The sequence below is a fragment of the Anabrus simplex genome, chromosome 1 (assembly GCF_040414725.1).
Source record: "Anabrus simplex isolate iqAnaSimp1 chromosome 1, ASM4041472v1, whole genome shotgun sequence".
NCBI lineage: Eukaryota > Metazoa > Arthropoda > Insecta > Orthoptera > Tettigoniidae > Anabrus > Anabrus simplex.
Window position 1 is genome coordinate 183,179,710 of NC_090265.1, and position 18,158 is coordinate 183,197,867.

Sequence of the window (18,158 nt, forward strand, 5' to 3'; positions counted from 1 at the left end):
CATGGAAATTTACTTTGTGCAATGCTGTTGTGGGGATCGAACACACCTCAACTCAGTCGACCACCCGAGATTAAGGGTACACCGCTCCAGCCCTCGTAACACTGCAGTTTTCGTGGAAGTGGCGGTAGATCGTGAATTGTTGCGCCCGGGGGGTGCGAGGTCGATCCAGTGCAGTGCAGGGCAGTGCCATGGTGCCTCTGTGGTGAAGCGTTTAGAAGGTGACCGAGCGAAATGCCAAACTTTTAGGACATTCGTATTAAGAAAAATAAATAATTAAAGCAAGGACTATTAGGAGGAGATTGAAAAATAATAATATGAAGTTGAAAATAAATATGCAACGGCCGGGAATCGAACCCGGGCCGCCCGCGTGGCAGGCGAGCATTCTACTACTGAACCACCGTTGCCATGTTACTGATAGCTAACATCAACGAAACATGACGTGTTTTCCTTGAAGTTGCATCACATACCGTGCTTAACAGTGACGTTGCAGTACTTTGCTGATAACAGATTGTGTACTCAGCTTCGGGAGTTCAAATCCATGCTTTAGTGTGTGCGTTAACTGAAATAGCATTGAGGGCTCGAAGTTTTAGGCATTAGTTCCTTGTAAAGAGGACCGTAGTAAAGTCGCCGGGTATTCTTGCACATTAAATGTCGCCAAAGCCAAAGTCGTTACGCAGTAAAGTATCAGAGCATGGGACAAATCATACGGTAAGGGAAGTAGGGGCCGTCTGCTGTCTCTACAGAATCCACCGGCACTGCTATGTGGAGCAAACAAACCGCTTATATTAGGTAAGACTAACCGCAAAGGAATGTGTTTACCGTAGCCGTGATCGTCTAGTGGTTAGGACATTGCGTTGTGGCCGCAATAACCCAGGTTCGAATCCTGGTCACGGCAAGCGAACAGATTTTGTCAATTGTAATTACTGAATTCTGATACAGTGCTCATTTAGGAGAAATTATTAAGCTCAGATTTTGTTATGCTCGTCTGTATCTCAAGGAGTTAGATTCATATAGGTTTCTAGCAATTTGGAGAATTTGTAGACTACCTGTATCCCCCTAAATCACTAGCTGGCTCACTGTCTTGCTAAGGGAGTAAGCGTCTCGCAGCTTGAATTTTGGAGAAGATTGGCTCGAATGCCTGCAAAACTACAGTTATGGGCTTACGGAACCACAAAGACAGTGAGTTCCTCAGACGTTAAGATGCTAGATTTCAACCCTCAATTTAGGTGGTGCATTGTGGTGCCATAGCAGAATGTAATCATATATTTTATACATCTGCCGTAGGGATACTCTGGCAGCGCGTTAAACGATTATTTCCTCCTTAGCTTCTTTCTTTCTTTCTTAGCCTGTTTACCGTCCATAGATCGCTTCTCTCTCGGACTCATTGAAGGTTCTCACTCTACAGACTCAACGATAATGACCTGGATGGTGGCACCTTGGTTAGGGTGACGAAACTGGGAAGAATTAACTGTGCTCCGCCCAGGTGGCCTTACGGTCATTGCTGTACACGTGCCTTATGGTGTATGGAATGATTGGAAGGGATGGGCACGGATGAGGGAACGAAGTGGCCGAGGCCTTCATTTAGGTACTATCAGGGCATTTGAATTTAGAAGAAGTGTGTAAGCATGGAAATTTACTTTGTGCAATGCTGTTGTGGGGATCGAACACACCTCAACTCAAACGACCACCCGAGATTAAGGGTACACCGCTCCAGCCTTCGTATCACTGCAGTTTTCGTGGAAGTGGCGGTAGATCGTGAATTGTTGCGCCCGGGGGGTGCGAGGTCGATCCAGTGCAGTGCAGGGCAGTGTCAGGGTGCCTCTGTGGTGAAGCGTTTAGAAGGTGACCGAGCGAAATGCCAAACTTTTAGGACATTCGTATTAAGAAAAATAAATAATTAAAGCAAGGACTATTAGGAGGAGATTGAAAAATAATAATATGAAGTTGAAAATAAATATGCAACGGCCGGGAATCGAACCCGGGCCGCCCGCGTGGCAGGCGAGCATTCTACTACTGAACCACCGTTGCCATGTCGCCAATAGCTAACATCAACGAAACATGACGTGTTTTCCTTGAAGTTGCATCACATACCGTGCTTAACAGTGACGTTGCAGTACTTTGCTGATAACAGATTGTGTACTCAGCTTCGGGAGTTCAAATCCACGCTTTAGTGTGTGCGTTAACTGAAACAGCATTGAGGGCTCGAAGTTTTAGGCATTAGTTCCTTGTAAAGAGGACCGTAGTAACGTCGCCGGGTATTCTTGCACAATAAATGACGCCAAAGCCATAGTCGTTACGCAGTAAAGTATCAGAGCATGGGACAAAGCATACGGTAAGGGAAGTAGGGGCCGTCTGCTGTCTCTACAGAATCCACCGGCACTGCTATGTGGAGCAAACAAACCGCTTATATTAGGTAAGACTAACCGCAAAGGAATGTGTGTACCGTAGCCGTGATCGTCTAGTGGTTAGGACATTGCGTCGTGGCCGAAGTAACCCAGGTTCGAATCCTGGTCACGGCAAGCGAACAGATTTTGTCAATTGTAATTACTGAATTCTGATACAGTGCTCATTTAGGAGAAATTATTAAGCTCAGATTTTGTTATGCTCGTCTGTATCTCAAGGAGTTAGATTCATATAGGTCTCTAGCAATTTGGAGAATTTGTAGACTACTTGTATCCCCCTAAATCACTAGCTGGCTCACTGTCTTGCTAAGGGAGTAAGCGTCTCGCAGCTTGAATTTTGGAGAAGATTGGCTCGAATGCCTGCAAAACTAGAGTTATGAGCTTACGGAACCACAAAGACAGTGAGTTCCTCAGACGTTAAGATGCTAGATTTCAACCCTCAATTTAGGTGGTGCATTGTGGTGCCATAGCAGAATGTAATCATATATTTTATACATCTGCCGTAGGGATACTCTGGCAGCGCGTTAAACGATTATTTCCTCCTTAGCTTCATTCTTTCTCTCTTAGCCTGTTTACCGTCCATAGATCGCTTCTCTCTCGGACTCATTGAAGGTTCTCACTCTACAGACTCAACGATAATGACCTGGATCGTGGCACCTTGGTTAGGGTGACGAAACTGGGAAGAATTAACTGTGCTCCGCCCAGGTGGCCTTACGGTCATTGCTGTACACGTGCCTTATGGTGTATGGAATGATTGGAAGGGATGGGCACGGATGAGGGAACGAAGTGGCCGAGGCCTTCATTTAGGTACTATCAGGGCATTTGAATTTAGAAGAAGTGTGTAAGCATGGAAATTTACTTTGTGCAATGCTGTTGTGGGGATCGAACACACCTCAACTCAGTCGACCACCCGAGATTAAGGGTACCCCGCTCCAGCCCTCGTAACACTGCAATTTTCGTGGAAGTGGCGGTAGATTGTGAATAGTTGCGCCCGGGGGGTGCGAGGTCGATCCAGTGCAGTGCAGGGCAGTGTCATGGTGCCTCTATGGTGAAGCGTTTAGAAGGTGACCGAGCGAAATGCCAAACTTTTAGGACATTCGTATTAAGAAAAATAAATAATTAAAGCAAGGACTATTAGGAGGAGATTGAAAAATAATAATATGAAGTTGAAAATAAATATGCAACGGCCGGGAATCGAACCCGGGCCGCCCGCGTGGCAGGCGAGCATTCTACTACTGAACCACCGTTGCCATGTTACTGATAGCTAACATCAACGAAGCATGACGTGTTTTCCTTGAATTTGCATCACATACCGTGCTTAACAGTGACGTTGCAGTACTTTGCTGATAACAGATTGTGTACTCAGCTTCGGGAGTTCAAATCCATGCTTTAGTGTGTGCGTTAACTGAAATAGCATTGAGGGCTCGAAGTTTTAGGCATTAGTTCCTTGTAAAGAGGACCGTAGTAACGTCGCCGGGTATTCTTGCACATTAAATGACGCCAAAGCAATAGTCGTTACGCAGTAAAGTATCCGAGCATGGGACAAATCATACGGTAAGGGAAGTAGGGGCCGTCTGCTGTCTCTACAGAATCCACCGGCACTGCTATGTGGAGCAAACAAACCGCTTATATTAGGTAAGACTAACCGTAAAGGAATGTGTTTACCGTAGCCTTGATCGTCTAGTGGTTAGGACATTGCGTTGTGGCCGCAATAACCCAGGTTCGAATCCTGGTCACGGCAAGCGAACAGATTTTGTCAATTGTAATTACTGAATTCTGATACAGTGCTCATTTAGGAGAAATTATTAAGCTCAGATTTTGTTATGCTCGTCTGTATCTCAAGGAGTTAGGTTCATATAGGTTTCTAGCAATTTGGAGAATTTGTAGACTACCTGTATCCCCCTAAATCACTAGCTGGCTCACTGTCTTGCTAAGGGAGTAAGCGTCTCGCAGCTTGAATTTTGGAGAAGATTGGCTCGAATGCCTGCAAAACTAGAGTTATGGGCTTACGGAACCACAAAGACAGTGAGTTTCTCAGACGTTAAGATGCTAGATTTCAACCCTCAATTTAGGTGGTGCATTGTGGTGCCATAGCAGAATGTAATCATATATTTTATACATCTGCCGTAGGGATACTCTGGCAGCGCGTTAAACGATTATTTCCTCCTTAGCTTCTTTCTTTCTTTCTTAGCCTGTTTACCGTCCATAGAACGCTTCTCTCTCGGACTCATTGAAGGTTCTCACTCTACAGACTCAACGATAATGACCTGGATCGTGGCACCTTGGTTAGGGTGACGAAACTGGGAAGAATTAACTGTGCTCCGCCCAGGTGGCCTTACGGTCATTGCTGTACACGTGCCTTATGGTGTATGGAATGATTGGAAGGGATGGGCACGGATGAGGGAACCAAGTGGCCGAGGCCTTCATTTAGGTACTATCAGGGCATTTGAATTTAGAAGAAGTGTGTAAGCATGGAAATTTACTTTGTGCAATGCTGTTGTGGGGATCGAACACACCTCAACTCAGTCGACCACCCGAGATTAAGGGTACACCGCTCCAGCCCTCGTAACACTGCAATTTTCGTGGAAGTGGCGGTAGATCGTGAAGAGTTGCGCCCGGGGGGTGCGAGATCGATCCCATGCAGTGCAGGGCAGTGTCATGGTGCCTCTGTGGTGAAGCGTTTAGAAGGTGACCGAGCGAAATGCCAACCTTGTAGGACATTCGTATTAAGAAAAATAAATAATTCAAGCAGGGAGCATTAGGAGGAGAATGAAAAATAATAATATGAAGTTGAAAATAAATATGCAACGGCCGGGAATCGAACCCGGGCCGCCCGCGTGGCAGGCGAGCATTCTACCACTGAACCACCGTTGCCATGTCACCGATAGCTAACATCAACGAAACCTGACGTGTTTTCCTTGAAGTTGCATCACATACCGTGCTTAACAGTGACGTTGCAGTACTTTGCTGATAACAGATTGTGTACTCAGCTTCGGGAGTTCAAATCCATGCTTTAGTGTGTGCGTTAACTGAAATAGCATTGAGGGCTCGAAGTTTTAGGCATTAGTTCCTTGTAAAGAGGACCGTAGTAAAGTCGCCGGGTATTCTTGCACATTAAATGTCGCCAAAGCCATAGTCGTTACGCAGTAAAGTATCAGAGCATGGGACAAATCATACGGTAAGGGAAGTAGGGGCCGTCTGCTGTCTGTACAGAATCCACCGGCACTGCTATGTGGAGCAAACAAACCGCTTATATTAGGTAAGACTAACCGCAAAGGAATGTGTTTACCGTAGCCGTGATCGTCTAGTGGTTAGGACATTGCGTTGTGGCCGCAATAACCCAGGTTCGAATCCTGGTCACGGCAAGCGAACAGATTTTGTCAATTGTAATTACTGAATTCTGATACAGTGCTCATTTAGGAGAAATTATTAAGCTCAGATTTTGTTATGCTCGTCTGTATCTCAAGGAGTTAGATTCATATAGGTTTCTAGCAATTTGGAGAATTTGTAGACTACCTGTATCCCCCTAAATCACTAGCTGGCTCACTGTCTTGCTAAGGGAGTAAGCGTCTCGCAGCTTGAATTTTGGAGAAGAACGGCTCGAATGCCTGCAAAACTAGAGTTATGGGCTTACGGAACCACAAAGACAGTGAGTTCCTCAGACGTTAAGATGCTAGATTTCAACCCTCAATTTAGGTGGTGCATTGTGGTGCCATAGCAGAATGTAATCATATATTTTATACATCTGCCGTAGGGATACTCTGGCAGCGCGTTAAACGATTATTTCCTCCTTAGCTTCTTTCTTTCTTTCTTAGCCTGTTTACCGTCCATAGATCGCTTCTCTCTCGGACTCATTGAAGGTTCTCACTCTACAGACTCAACGATAATGACCTGGATCGTGGCACCTTGGTTAGGGTGACGAAACTGGGAAGAATTAACTGTGCTCCGCCCAGGTGGCCTTACGGTCATTGCTGTACACGTGCCTTATGGTGTATGGAATGATTGGAAGGGATGGGCACGGATGAGGGAACGAAGTGGCCGAGGCCTTCATTTAGGTACTACCAGGGCATTTGAATTTAGAAGAAGTGTGTAAGCATGGAAATTTACTTTGTGCAATGCTGTTGTGGGGATCGAACACACCTCAACTCAGTCGACCACCCGAGATTAAGGGTACACCGCTCCAGCCCTCGTAACACTGCAATTTTCGTGGAAGTGGCGCTAGATCGTGAATAGTTGCGCCCGGTGGGTGCAAGATCGATCCAGTGCAGTGCAGGGCAGTGTCATGGTGCCTCTGTGGTGAAGCGTTTAGAAGGTGACCGAGCGAAATGCCAACCTTGTAGGACATTCGTATTAAGAAAAATAAATAATTCAAGCAGGGAGCATTAGGAGGAGATTGAAAAATAATAATATGAAGTTGAAAATAAATATGCAACGGCCGGGAACCGAACCCGGGCCGCCCGCGTGGCAGGCGAGCATTCTACCACTGAACCACCGTTGCCATGTTACTGATAGCTAACATCAACGAAACATGACGTGTTTTCCTTGAAGTTGCATCACATACCGTGCTTAACAGTGACGTTGCAGTACTTTGCTGATAACAGATTGTGTACTCAGCTTCGGGAGTTCAAATCCACGCTTTAGTGTGTGCGTTAACTGAAACATCATTGAGGGCTCGAAGTTTTAGGCATTAGTTCCTTGTAAAGAGGACCGTAGTAACGTCGCCGGGTATTCTTGCACAATAAATGACGCCAAAGCCATAGTCGTTACGCAGTAAAGTATCAGAGCATGGGACAAAGCATACGGTAAGGGAAGTAGGGGCCGTCTGCTGTCTCTACAGAATCCACCGGCACTGCTATGTGGAGCAAACAAACCGCTTATATTAGGTAAGACTAACCGCAAAGGAATGTGTGTACCGTAGCCGTGATCGTCTAGTGGTTAGGACATTGCGTCGTGGCCGAAGTAACCCAGGTTCGAATCCTGGTCACGGCAAGCGAACAGATTTTGTCAATTGTAATTACTGAATTCTGATACAGTGCTCATTTAGGAGAAATTATTAAGCTCAGATTTTGTTATGCTCGTCTGTATCTCAAGGAGTTAGATTCATATAGGTCTCTAGCAATTTGGAGAATTTGTAGACTACTTGTATCCCCCTAAATCACTAGCTGGCTCACTGTCTTGCTAAGGGAGTAAGCGTCTCGCAGCTTGAATTTTGGAGAAGATTGGCTCGAATGCCTGCAAAACTAGAGTTATGAGCTTACGGAACCACAAAGACAGTGAGTTCCTCAGACGTTAAGATGCTAGATTTCAACCCTCAATTTAGGTGGTGCATTGTGGTGCCATAGCAGAATGTAATCATATATTTTATACATCTGCCGTAGGGATACTCTGGCAGCGCGTTAAACGATTATTTCCTCCTTAGCTTCATTCTTTCTCTCTTAGCCTGTTTACCGTCCATAGATCGCTTCTCTCTCGGACTCATTGAAGGTTCTCACTCTACAGACTCAACGATAATGACCTGGATCGTGGCACCTTGGTTAGGGTGACGAAACTGGGAAGAATTAACTGTGCTCCGCCCAGGTGGCCTTACGGTCATTGCTGTACACGTGCCTTATGGTGTATGGAATGATTGGAAGGGATGGGCACGGATGAGGGAACGAAGTGGCCGAGGCCTTCATTTAGGTACTATCAGGGCATTTGAATTTAGAAGAAGTGTGTAAGCATGGAAATTTACTTTGTGCAATGCTGTTGTGGGGATCGAACACACCTCAACTCAGTCGACCACCCGAGATTAAGGGTACCCCGCTCCAGCCCTCGTAACACTGCAATTTTCGTGGAAGTGGCGGTAGATTGTGAATAGTTGCGCCCGGGGGGTGCGAGGTCGATCCAGTGCAGTGCAGGGCAGTGTCATGGTGCCTCTATGGTGAAGCGTTTAGAAGGTGACCGAGCGAAATGCCAAACTTTTACGACATTCGTATTAAGAAAAATAAATAATTAAAGCAAGGACTATTAGGAGGAGATTGAAAAATAATAATATGAAGTTGAAAATAAATATGCAACGGCCGGGAATCGAACCCGGGCCGCCCGCGTGGCAGGCGAGCATTCTACTACTGAACCACCGTTGCCATGTTACTGATAGCTAACATCAACGAAGCATGACGTGTTTTCCTTGAATTTGCATCACATACCGTGCTTAACAGTGACGTTGCAGTACTTTGCTGATAACAGATTGTGTACTCAGCTTCGGGAGTTCAAATCCATGCTTTAGTGTGTGCGTTAACTGAAATAGCATTGAGGGCTCGAAGTTTTAGGCATTAGTTCCTTGTAAAGAGGACCGTAGTAACGTCGCCGGGTATTCTTGCACATTAAATGACGCCAAAGCAATAGTCGTTACGCAGTAAAGTATCCGAGCATGGGACAAATCATACGGTAAGGGAAGTAGGGGCCGTCTGCTGTCTCTACAGAATCCACCGGCACTGCTATGTGGAGCAAACAAACCGCTTATATTAGGTAAGACTAACCGTAAAGGAATGTGTTTACCGTAGCCTTGATCGTCTAGTGGTTAGGACATTGCGTTGTGGCCGCAATAACCCAGGTTCGAATCCTGGTCACGGCAAGCGAACAGATTTTGTCAATTGTAATTACTGAATTCTGATACAGTGCTCATTTAGGAGAAATTATTAAGCTCAGATTTTGTTATGCTCGTCTGTATCTCAAGGAGTTAGGTTCATATAGGTTTCTAGCAATTTGGAGAATTTGTAGACTACCTGTATCCCCCTAAATCACTAGCTGGCTCACTGTCTTGCTAAGGGAGTAAGCGTCTCGCAGCTTGAATTTTGGAGAAGATTGGCTCGAATGCCTGCAAAACTAGAGTTATGGGCTTACGGAACCACAAAGACAGTGAGTTTCTCAGACGTTAAGATGCTAGATTTCAACCCTCAATTTAGGTGGTGCATTGTGGTGCCATAGCAGAATGTAATCATATATTTTATACATCTGCCGTAGGGATACTCTGGCAGCGCGTTAAACGATTATTTCCTCCTTAGCTTCTTTCTTTCTTTCTTAGCCTGTTTACCGTCCATAGAACGCTTCTCTCTCGGACTCATTGAAGGTTCTCACTCTACAGACTCAACGATAATGACCTGGATCGTGGCACCTTGGTTAGGGTGACGAAACTGGGAAGAATTAACTGTGCTCCGCCCAGGTGGCCTTACGGTCATTGCTGTACACGTGCCTTATGGTGTATGGAATGATTGGAAGGGATGGGCACGGATGAGGGAACCAAGTGGCCGAGGCCTTCATTTAGGTACTATCAGGGCATTTGAATTTAGAAGAAGTGTGTAAGCATGGAAATTTACTTTGTGCAATGCTGTTGTGGGGATCGAACACACCTCAACTCAGTCGACCACCCGAGATTAAGGGTACACCGCTCCAGCCCTCGTAACACTGCAATTTTCGTGGAAGTGGCGGTAGATCGTGAAGAGTTGCGCCCGGGGGGTGCGAGATCGATCCCATGCAGTGCAGGGCAGTGTCATGGTGCCTCTGTGGTGAAGCGTTTAGAAGGTGACCGAGCGAAATGCCAACCTTGTAGGACATTCGTATTAAGAAAAATAAATAATTCAAGCAGGGAGCATTAGGAGGAGAATGAAAAATAATAATATGAAGTTGAAAATAAATATGCAACGGCCGGGAATCGAACCCGGGCCGCCCGCGTGGCAGGCGAGCATTCTACCACTGAACCACCGTTGCCATGTCACCGATAGCTAACATCAACGAAACCTGACGTGTTTTCCTTGAAGTTGCATCACATACCGTGCTTAACAGTGACGTTGCAGTACTTTGCTGATAACAGATTGTGTACTCAGCTTCGGGAGTTCAAATCCATGCTTTAGTGTGTGCGTTAACTGAAATAGCATTGAGGGCTCGAAGTTTTAGGCATTAGTTCCTTGTAAAGAGGACCGTAGTAAAGTCGCCGGGTATTCTTGCACATTAAATGTCGCCAAAGCCATAGTCGTTACGCAGTAAAGTATCAGAGCATGGGACAAATCATACGGTAAGGGAAGTAGGGGCCGTCTGCTGTCTGTACAGAATCCACCGGCACTGCTATGTGGAGCAAACAAACCGCTTATATTAGGTAAGACTAACCGCAAAGGAATGTGTTTACCGTAGCCGTGATCGTCTAGTGGTTAGGACATTGCGTTGTGGCCGCAATAACCCAGGTTCGAATCCTGGTCACGGCAAGCGAACAGATTTTGTCAATTGTAATTACTGAATTCTGATACAGTGCTCATTTAGGAGAAATTATTAAGCTCAGATTTTGTTATGCTCGTCTGTATCTCAAGGAGTTAGATTCATATAGGTTTCTAGCAATTTGGAGAATTTGTAGACTACCTGTATCCCCCTAAATCACTAGCTGGCTCACTGTCTTGCTAAGGGAGTAAGCGTCTCGCAGCTTGAATTTTGGAGAAGAACGGCTCGAATGCCTGCAAAACTAGAGTTATGGGCTTACGGAACCACAAAGACAGTGAGTTCCTCAGACGTTAAGATGCTAGATTTCAACCCTCAATTTAGGTGGTGCATTGTGGTGCCATAGCAGAATGTAATCATATATTTTATACATCTGCCGTAGGGATACTCTGGCAGCGCGTTAAACGATTATTTCCTCCTTAGCTTCTTTCTTTCTTTCTTAGCCTGTTTACCGTCCATAGATCGCTTCTCTCTCGGACTCATTGAAGGTTCTCACTCTACAGACTCAACGATAATGACCTGGATCGTGGCACCTTGGTTAGGGTGACGAAACTGGGAAGAATTAACTGTGCTCCGCCCAGGTGGCCTTACGGTCATTGCTGTACACGTGCCTTATGGTGTATGGAATGATTGGAAGGGATGGGCACGGATGAGGGAACGAAGTGGCCGAGGCCTTCATTTAGGTACTACCAGGGCATTTGAATTTAGAAGAAGTGTGTAAGCATGGAAATTTACTTTGTGCAATGCTGTTGTGGGGATCGAACACACCTCAACTCAGTCGACCACCCGAGATTAAGGGTACACCGCTCCAGCCCTCGTAACACTGCAATTTTCGTGGAAGTGGCGCTAGATCGTGAATAGTTGCGCCCGGTGGGTGCAAGATCGATCCAGTGCAGTGCAGGGCAGTGTCATGGTGCCTCTGTGGTGAAGCGTTTAGAAGGTGACCGAGCGAAATGCCAACCTTGTAGGACATTCGTATTAAGAAAAATAAATAATTCAAGCAGGGAGCATTAGGAGGAGATTGAAAAATAATAATATGAAGTTGAAAATAAATATGCAACGGCCGGGAACCGAACCCGGGCCGCCCGCGTGGCAGGCGAGCATTCTACCACTGAACCACCGTTGCCATGTTACTGATAGCTAACATCAACGAAACATGACGTGTTTTCCTTGAAGTTGCATCACATACCGTGCTTAACAGTGACGTTGCAGTACTTTGCTGATAACAGATTGTGTACTCAGCTTCGGGAGTTCAAATCCACGCTTTAGTGTGTGCGTTAACTGAAACATCATTGAGGGCTCGAAGTTTTAGGCATTAGTTCCTTGTAAAGAGGACCGTAGTAACGTCGCCGGGTATTCTTGCACAATAAATGACGCCAAAGCCATAGTCGTTACGCAGTAAAGTATCAGAGCATGGGACAAAGCATACGGTAAGGGAAGTAGGGGCCGTCTGCTGTCTCTACAGAATCCACCGGCACTGCTATGTGGAGCAAACAAACCGCTTATATTAGGTAAGACTAACCGCAAAGGAATGTGTTTACCGTAGCCGTGATCGTCTAGTGGTTAGGACATTGCGTCGTGGCCGAAATAACCCAGGTTCGAATCCTGGTCACGGCAAGCGAACAGATTTTGTCAATTGTAATTACTGAATTCTGATACAGTGCTCATTTAGGAGAAATTATTAAGCTCAGATTTTGTTATGCTCGTCTGTATCTCAAGGAGTTAGATTCATATAGGTCTCTAGCAATTTGGAGAATTTGTAGACTACTTGTATTCCCCTAAATCACTAGCTGGCTCACTGTCTTGCTAAGGGAGTAAGCGTCTCGCAGCTTGAATTTTGGAGAAGATTGGCTCGAATGCCTGCAAAACTAGAGTTATGGGCTTACGGAACCACAAAGACAGTGAGATCCTCAGACGTTAAGATGCTAGATTTCAACCCTCAATTTAGGTGGTGCATTGTGGTGCCATAGCAGAATGTAATCATATATTTTATACATCTGCCGTAGGGATACTCTGGCAGCGCGTTAAACGATTATTTCCTCCTTAGCTTCATTCTTTCTTTCTTAGCCTGTTTACCGTCCATAGATCGCTTCTCTCTCGGACTCATTGAAGGTTCTCACTCTACAGACTCAACGATAATGACCTGGATCGTGGCACCTTGGTTAGGGTGACGAAACTGGGAAGAATTAACTGTGCTCCGCCCAGGTGGCCTTACGGTCATTGCTGTACACGTGCCTTATGGTGTATGGAATGATTGGAAGGGATGGGCACGGATGAGGGAACGAAGTGGCCGAGGCCTTCATTTAGGTACTATCAGGGCATTTGAATTTAGAAGAAGTGTGTAAGCATGGAAATTTACTTTGTGCAATGCTGTTGTGGGGATCGAACACACCTCAACTCAGTCGACCACCCGAGATTAAGGGTACCCCGCTCCAGCCCTCGTAACACTGCAATTTTCGTGGAAGTTGCGGTAGATTGTGAATAGTTGCGCCCGGGGGGTGCGAGGTCGATCCAGTGCAGTGCAGGGCAGTGTCATGGTGCCTCTATGGTGAAGCGTTTAGAAGGTGACCGAGCGAAATGCCAAACTTTTAGGACATTCGTATTAAGAAAAATAAATAATTAAAGCAAGGACTATTAGGAGGAGATTGAAAAATAATAATATGAAGTTGAAAATAAATATGCAACGGCCGGGAATCGAACCCGGGCCGCCCGCGTGGCAGAGGAGCGTTCTACCACTGAACCACCGTTGTCATGTCACCGATAGCTAACATCAACGAAACCTGACGTGTTTTCCTTGAAGTTGCATCACATACCGTGCTTAATAGTGACGTTGCAGTACTTTGCTTATAACAGATTGTGTACTCAGCTTCGGGAGTTTAAATCCACGCTTTAGTGTGTGCGTTAACTGAAGTAGCATTGAGGGCTCGAAGTTTTAGGCATTAGTTCCTTGTAAAGAGGACCGTAGTAAAGTCGCCCGGTATTCTTGCACATTAAATGACGCCAAAGCCATAGTCGTTACGCAGTAAAGTATCAGAGCACGGGACAAATCATACGGTAAGGGAAGTAGGGGCCGTCTGCTGTCTCTACAGAATCAACCGGCACTGCTATGTGGAGCAAACAAACCGCTTATATTAGGTAAGACTAACCGCAAAGGAATGTGTTTACCGTAGCCGTGATCGTCTAGTGGTTAGGACATTGCGTTGTGGCCGCAATAACCCAGGTTCGAGTCCTGGTCCCGGCAAGCGAACATATTTTGTCAATTGTAATTACTGAATTCTGATACAGTGCTCATTTAGGAGAAATTATTAAGCTCAGATTTTGTTATGCTCGTCTGTATCTCAAGGAGTTAGATTCATATAGGTTTCTAGCAATTTGGAGAATTTGTAGACTACCTGTATCCCCCTAAATCACTAGCTGGCTCACTGTCTTGCTAAGGGAGTAAGCGTCTCGCAGCTTGAATTTTGGAGAAGATTGGCTCGAATGCCTGCAAAACTAGAGTTATGGGCTTACGGAACCACAAAGACAGTGAGTTCCTCAGACGTTAAGATGCTAGATTTCAACCCTCAATTTAAGTGGTGCATTGTGGTGCCATAGCAGAATGTAATCATATATTTTATACATCTGCCGTAGGGATACTCTGGCAGCGCGTTAAACGATTATTTCCTCCTTAGCTTCTTTCTTTCTTTCTTAGCCTGTTTACCGTCCATAGGTCGCTTCTCTCTCGGACTCATTGAAGGTTCTCACTCTACAGACTCAACGATAATGACCTGGATCGTGGCACCTTGGTTAGGGTGACGAAACTGGGAAGAATTAACTGTGCTCCGCCCAGGTGGCCTTACGGTCATTGCTGTACACGTGCCTTATGGTGTATGGAATGATTGGAAGGGATGGGCACGGATGAGGGAACGAAGTGGCCGAGGCCTTCATTTAGGTACTATCAGGGCATTTGAATTTAGAAGAAGTGTGTAAGCATGGAAATTTACTTTGTGCAATGCTGTTGTGGGGATCGAACACACCTCAACTCAGTCGACCACCCGAGATTAAGGGTACACCGCTCCAGCCCTCGTAACACTGCAGTTTTCGTGGAAGTGGCGGTAGATCGTGAATTGTTGCGCCCGGGGGGTGCGAGGTCGATCCAGTGCAGTGCAGGGCAGTGCCATGGTGCCTCTGTGGTGAAGCGTTTAGAAGGTGACCGAGCGAAATGCCAAACTTTTAGGACATTCGTATTAATAAAAATAAATAATTAAAGCTAGGACTATTAGGAGGAGATTGAAAAATAATAATATGAAGTTGAAAATAAATATGCAACGGCCGGGAATCGAACCCGGGCCGCCCGCGTGGCAGGCGAGCATTCTACTACTGAACCACCGTTGCCATGTTACTGATAGCTAACATCAACGAAACATGACGTGTTTTCCTTGAAGTTGCATCACATACCGTGCTTAACAGTGACGTTGCAGTACTTTGCTGATAACAGATTGTGTACTCAGCTTCGGGAGTTCAAATCCATGCTTTAGTGTGTGCGTTAACTGAAATAGCATTGAGGGCTCGAAGTTTTAGGCATTAGTTCCTTGTAAAGAGGACCGTAGTAAAGTCGCCGGGTATTCTTGCACATTAAATGTCGCCAAAGCCATAGTCGTTACGCAGTAAAGTATCAGAGCATGGGACAAATCATACGGTAAGGGAAGTAGGGGCCGTCTGCTGTCTCTACAGAATCCACCGGCACTGCTATGTGGAGCAAACAAACCGCTTATATTAGGTAAGACTAACCGCAAAAGAACGTGTTTACCGTAGCCGTGATCGTCTAGTGGTTAGGACATTGCGTTGTGGCCGCAATAACCCAGGTTCGAATCCTGGTCACGGCAAGCGAACAGATTTTGTCAATTGTAATTACTGAATTCTGATACAGTGCTCATTTAGGAGAAATTATTAAGCTCAGATTTTGTTATGCTCGTCTGTATCTCAAGGAGTTAGATTCATATAGGTTTCTAGCAATTTGGAGAATTTGTAGACTACCTGTATCCCCCTAAATCACTAGCTGGCTCACTGTCTTGCTAAGGGAGTAAGCGTCTCGCAGCTTGAATTTTGGAGAAGATTGGCTCGAATGCCTGCAAAACTAGAGTTATGGGCTTACGGAACCACAAAGACAGTGAGTTCCTCAGACGTTAAGATGCTAGATTTCAACCCTCAATTTAGGTGGTGCATTGTGGTGCCATAGCAGAATGTAATCATATATTTTATACATCTGCCGTAGGGATACTCTGGCAGCGCGTTAAACGATTATTTCCTCCTTAGCTTCTTTCTTTCTTTCTTAGCCTGTTTACCGTCCATAGAACGCTTCTCTCTCGGACTCATTGAAGGTTCTCACACTACAGACTCAACGATAATGACCTGGATCGTGGCACCTTGGTTAGGGTGACGAAACTGGGAAGAATTAACTGTGCTCCGCCCAGGTGGCCTTACGGTCATTGCTGTACACGTGCCTTATGGTGTATGGAATGATTGGAAGGGATGGGCCCGGATGAGGGAACCAAGTGGCCGAGGCCTTCATTTAGGTACTATCAGGGCATTTGAATTTAGAAGAAGTGTGTAAGCATGGAAATTTACTTTGTGCAATGCTGTTGTGGGGATCGAACACACCTCAACTCAGTCGACCACCCGAGATTAAGGGTACACCGCTCCAGCCCTCGTAACACTGCAATTTTCGTGGAAGTGGCGCTAGATCGTGAATAGTTGCGCCCGGGGGGTGCAAGATCGATCCAGAGCAGTGCAGGGCAGTGTCATGGTGCCTCTGTGGTGAAGCGTTTAGAAGGTGACCGAGCGAAATGCCAACCTTGTAGGACATTCGTATTAAGAAAAATAAATCATTCAAGCAGGGAGCATTAGGAGGAGATTGAAAAATAATAATATGAAGTTGAAAATAAATATGCAACGGCCGGGAACCGAACCCGGGCCGCCCGCGTGGCAGGCGAGCATTCTACCACTGAACCACCGTTGCCATGTCACCGATAGCTAACATCAACGAAACCTGACGTGTTTTCCTTGAAGTTGCATCACATACCGTGCTTAACAGTGACGTTGCAGTACTTTGCTGATAACAGATTGTGTACTCAGCTTCGGGAGTTCAAATCCATGCTTTAGTGTGTGCGTTAACTGAAATAGCATTGAGGGCTCGAAGTTTTAGGCATTAGTTCCTTGTAAAGAGGACCGTAGTAACGTCGCCGGGTATTCTTGCACATTAAATGACGCCAAAGCAATAGTCGTTACGCAGTAAAGTATCCGAGCATGGGACAAATCATACGGTAAGGGAAGTAGGGGCCGTCTGCTGTCTCTACAGAATCCACCGGCACTGCTCTGTGGAGCAAACAAACCGCTTATATTAGGTAAGACTAACCGTAAAGGAATGTGTTTACCGTAGCCTTGATCGTCTAGTGGTTAGGGCATTGCGTTGTGGCCGCAATAACCCAGGTTCGAATCCTGGTCACGGCAAGCGAAGAGATTTTGTCAATTGTAATTACTGAATTCTGATACAGTGCTCATTTAGGAGAAATTATTAAGCTCAGATTTTGTTATGCTCGTCTGTATCTCAAGGAGTTAGGTTCATATAGCCTCCTCAGACCCACAGTCCCCTGTGGGGGACACCAAACAGCAGTTTGTTTAAAAGTCCCTGGTGGACAAGCCAGGAAACTAACAGTTCCCGTATCAGTTCAGGCTTGCTAGGAGAGATGGCAGCACACGTCAAACTACTGTTTGATGAAATTTAGCTTCTCCGGAATACACAGCGAATTATCAAAATGGCGTCTTCTAGCAGAGACACGTTTTCAGGTGCAGCTCTAGGTAAGTTTATTTGTGGAATCATTATATTTTAATGTAGAAATGCACAATTATCAGTTATTTATCAACAAGGCTTCTGCTAATGAATTACTTTAAAATAATTGTTGAAACATCTTCTGACAATGTTATACAAGTAAGGAAAGTATGGTGTCCCCTACAGGGGACGTTGGGTCTCTGTGTTATAAATTGCAGAAAAATTTTCATGTTAACCTCAAAAGCGACTTGGGCTTTGTTTGCAACTCAGAGTTTTTTTTTATTTTATTTTATGTAATGAACTAAATGCAAGTATTATCATTTAACTCGTATTTATATTTATTCCATACATATATTTGTGATGATACAGGGTAATTGTTGAATCATCACATGCAAAGTAGAAACTATGAGTGAGGTTATTCCACTTTTTGATAGTAGCAGTTACAGAAGTTCTTTTTTCTCTTTTAGAATCTGAGGTCTTCGCTAATTTTGTTAATTTGGAGATTGATGGCAACATCTCAGAGTGTGATGACCTGCCGGATGATGATGATGATGATGATTATAATGAGCGGAATGGCCCATCCTTCGAATTGATTGGCGAGTCAGCTGAAGAAAATGTGGAAGATGATGAGGAAGGAGATGAAGGTGTTGATGACACAGCAAGACATGTACAGCCAAGTCCGGTTCGTAGAACATATTGGAAGA

The 18,158-nt window shown here is 45.4% G+C and overlaps 20 non-coding genes across 20 annotated transcripts; 9 read left to right on the top strand and 11 right to left on the bottom strand.

Moving 5' to 3' along the window:
* Window positions 1–333: 333 nt before the first annotated feature.
* Window positions 334–404, bottom strand: TRNAG-GCC (transfer RNA glycine (anticodon GCC)). Its single transcript has one exon. It is a non-coding gene; the product is annotated as a tRNA-Gly (tRNA).
* Window positions 405–823: 419 nt separating this feature from the next.
* On the top strand, window positions 824–895 carry TRNAH-GUG (transfer RNA histidin (anticodon GUG)). Its single transcript has one exon. It is a non-coding gene; the product is annotated as a tRNA-His (tRNA).
* A 1,062-nt stretch (window positions 896–1,957) lies between these two features.
* TRNAG-GCC (transfer RNA glycine (anticodon GCC)) lies at window positions 1,958–2,028 on the bottom strand. Its single transcript has one exon. It is a non-coding gene; the product is annotated as a tRNA-Gly (tRNA).
* Window positions 2,029–3,581: 1,553 nt separating this feature from the next.
* Window positions 3,582–3,652, bottom strand: TRNAG-GCC (transfer RNA glycine (anticodon GCC)). The gene has a single exon. It is a non-coding gene; the product is annotated as a tRNA-Gly (tRNA).
* Window positions 3,653–4,071: 419 nt separating this feature from the next.
* TRNAH-GUG (transfer RNA histidin (anticodon GUG)) lies at window positions 4,072–4,143 on the top strand. The gene has a single exon. It is a non-coding gene; the product is annotated as a tRNA-His (tRNA).
* Window positions 4,144–5,205: 1,062 nt separating this feature from the next.
* Window positions 5,206–5,276, bottom strand: TRNAG-GCC (transfer RNA glycine (anticodon GCC)). Its single transcript has one exon. It is a non-coding gene; the product is annotated as a tRNA-Gly (tRNA).
* A 419-nt stretch (window positions 5,277–5,695) lies between these two features.
* Window positions 5,696–5,767, top strand: TRNAH-GUG (transfer RNA histidin (anticodon GUG)). Its single transcript has one exon. It is a non-coding gene; the product is annotated as a tRNA-His (tRNA).
* A 1,062-nt stretch (window positions 5,768–6,829) lies between these two features.
* On the bottom strand, window positions 6,830–6,900 carry TRNAG-GCC (transfer RNA glycine (anticodon GCC)). The gene has a single exon. It is a non-coding gene; the product is annotated as a tRNA-Gly (tRNA).
* A 1,553-nt stretch (window positions 6,901–8,453) lies between these two features.
* On the bottom strand, window positions 8,454–8,524 carry TRNAG-GCC (transfer RNA glycine (anticodon GCC)). The gene has a single exon. It is a non-coding gene; the product is annotated as a tRNA-Gly (tRNA).
* Window positions 8,525–8,943: 419 nt separating this feature from the next.
* Window positions 8,944–9,015, top strand: TRNAH-GUG (transfer RNA histidin (anticodon GUG)). Its single transcript has one exon. It is a non-coding gene; the product is annotated as a tRNA-His (tRNA).
* A 1,062-nt stretch (window positions 9,016–10,077) lies between these two features.
* TRNAG-GCC (transfer RNA glycine (anticodon GCC)) lies at window positions 10,078–10,148 on the bottom strand. The gene has a single exon. It is a non-coding gene; the product is annotated as a tRNA-Gly (tRNA).
* Window positions 10,149–10,567: 419 nt separating this feature from the next.
* TRNAH-GUG (transfer RNA histidin (anticodon GUG)) lies at window positions 10,568–10,639 on the top strand. The gene has a single exon. It is a non-coding gene; the product is annotated as a tRNA-His (tRNA).
* A 1,062-nt stretch (window positions 10,640–11,701) lies between these two features.
* Window positions 11,702–11,772, bottom strand: TRNAG-GCC (transfer RNA glycine (anticodon GCC)). Its single transcript has one exon. It is a non-coding gene; the product is annotated as a tRNA-Gly (tRNA).
* A 419-nt stretch (window positions 11,773–12,191) lies between these two features.
* TRNAH-GUG (transfer RNA histidin (anticodon GUG)) lies at window positions 12,192–12,263 on the top strand. Its single transcript has one exon. It is a non-coding gene; the product is annotated as a tRNA-His (tRNA).
* A 1,062-nt stretch (window positions 12,264–13,325) lies between these two features.
* On the bottom strand, window positions 13,326–13,396 carry TRNAG-GCC (transfer RNA glycine (anticodon GCC)). Its single transcript has one exon. It is a non-coding gene; the product is annotated as a tRNA-Gly (tRNA).
* A 419-nt stretch (window positions 13,397–13,815) lies between these two features.
* On the top strand, window positions 13,816–13,887 carry TRNAH-GUG (transfer RNA histidin (anticodon GUG)). Its single transcript has one exon. It is a non-coding gene; the product is annotated as a tRNA-His (tRNA).
* A 1,062-nt stretch (window positions 13,888–14,949) lies between these two features.
* On the bottom strand, window positions 14,950–15,020 carry TRNAG-GCC (transfer RNA glycine (anticodon GCC)). The gene has a single exon. It is a non-coding gene; the product is annotated as a tRNA-Gly (tRNA).
* Window positions 15,021–15,439: 419 nt separating this feature from the next.
* TRNAH-GUG (transfer RNA histidin (anticodon GUG)) lies at window positions 15,440–15,511 on the top strand. Its single transcript has one exon. It is a non-coding gene; the product is annotated as a tRNA-His (tRNA).
* Window positions 15,512–16,573: 1,062 nt separating this feature from the next.
* TRNAG-GCC (transfer RNA glycine (anticodon GCC)) lies at window positions 16,574–16,644 on the bottom strand. The gene has a single exon. It is a non-coding gene; the product is annotated as a tRNA-Gly (tRNA).
* Window positions 16,645–17,063: 419 nt separating this feature from the next.
* Window positions 17,064–17,135, top strand: TRNAH-GUG (transfer RNA histidin (anticodon GUG)). The gene has a single exon. It is a non-coding gene; the product is annotated as a tRNA-His (tRNA).
* Window positions 17,136–18,158: the final 1,023 nt, after the last annotated feature.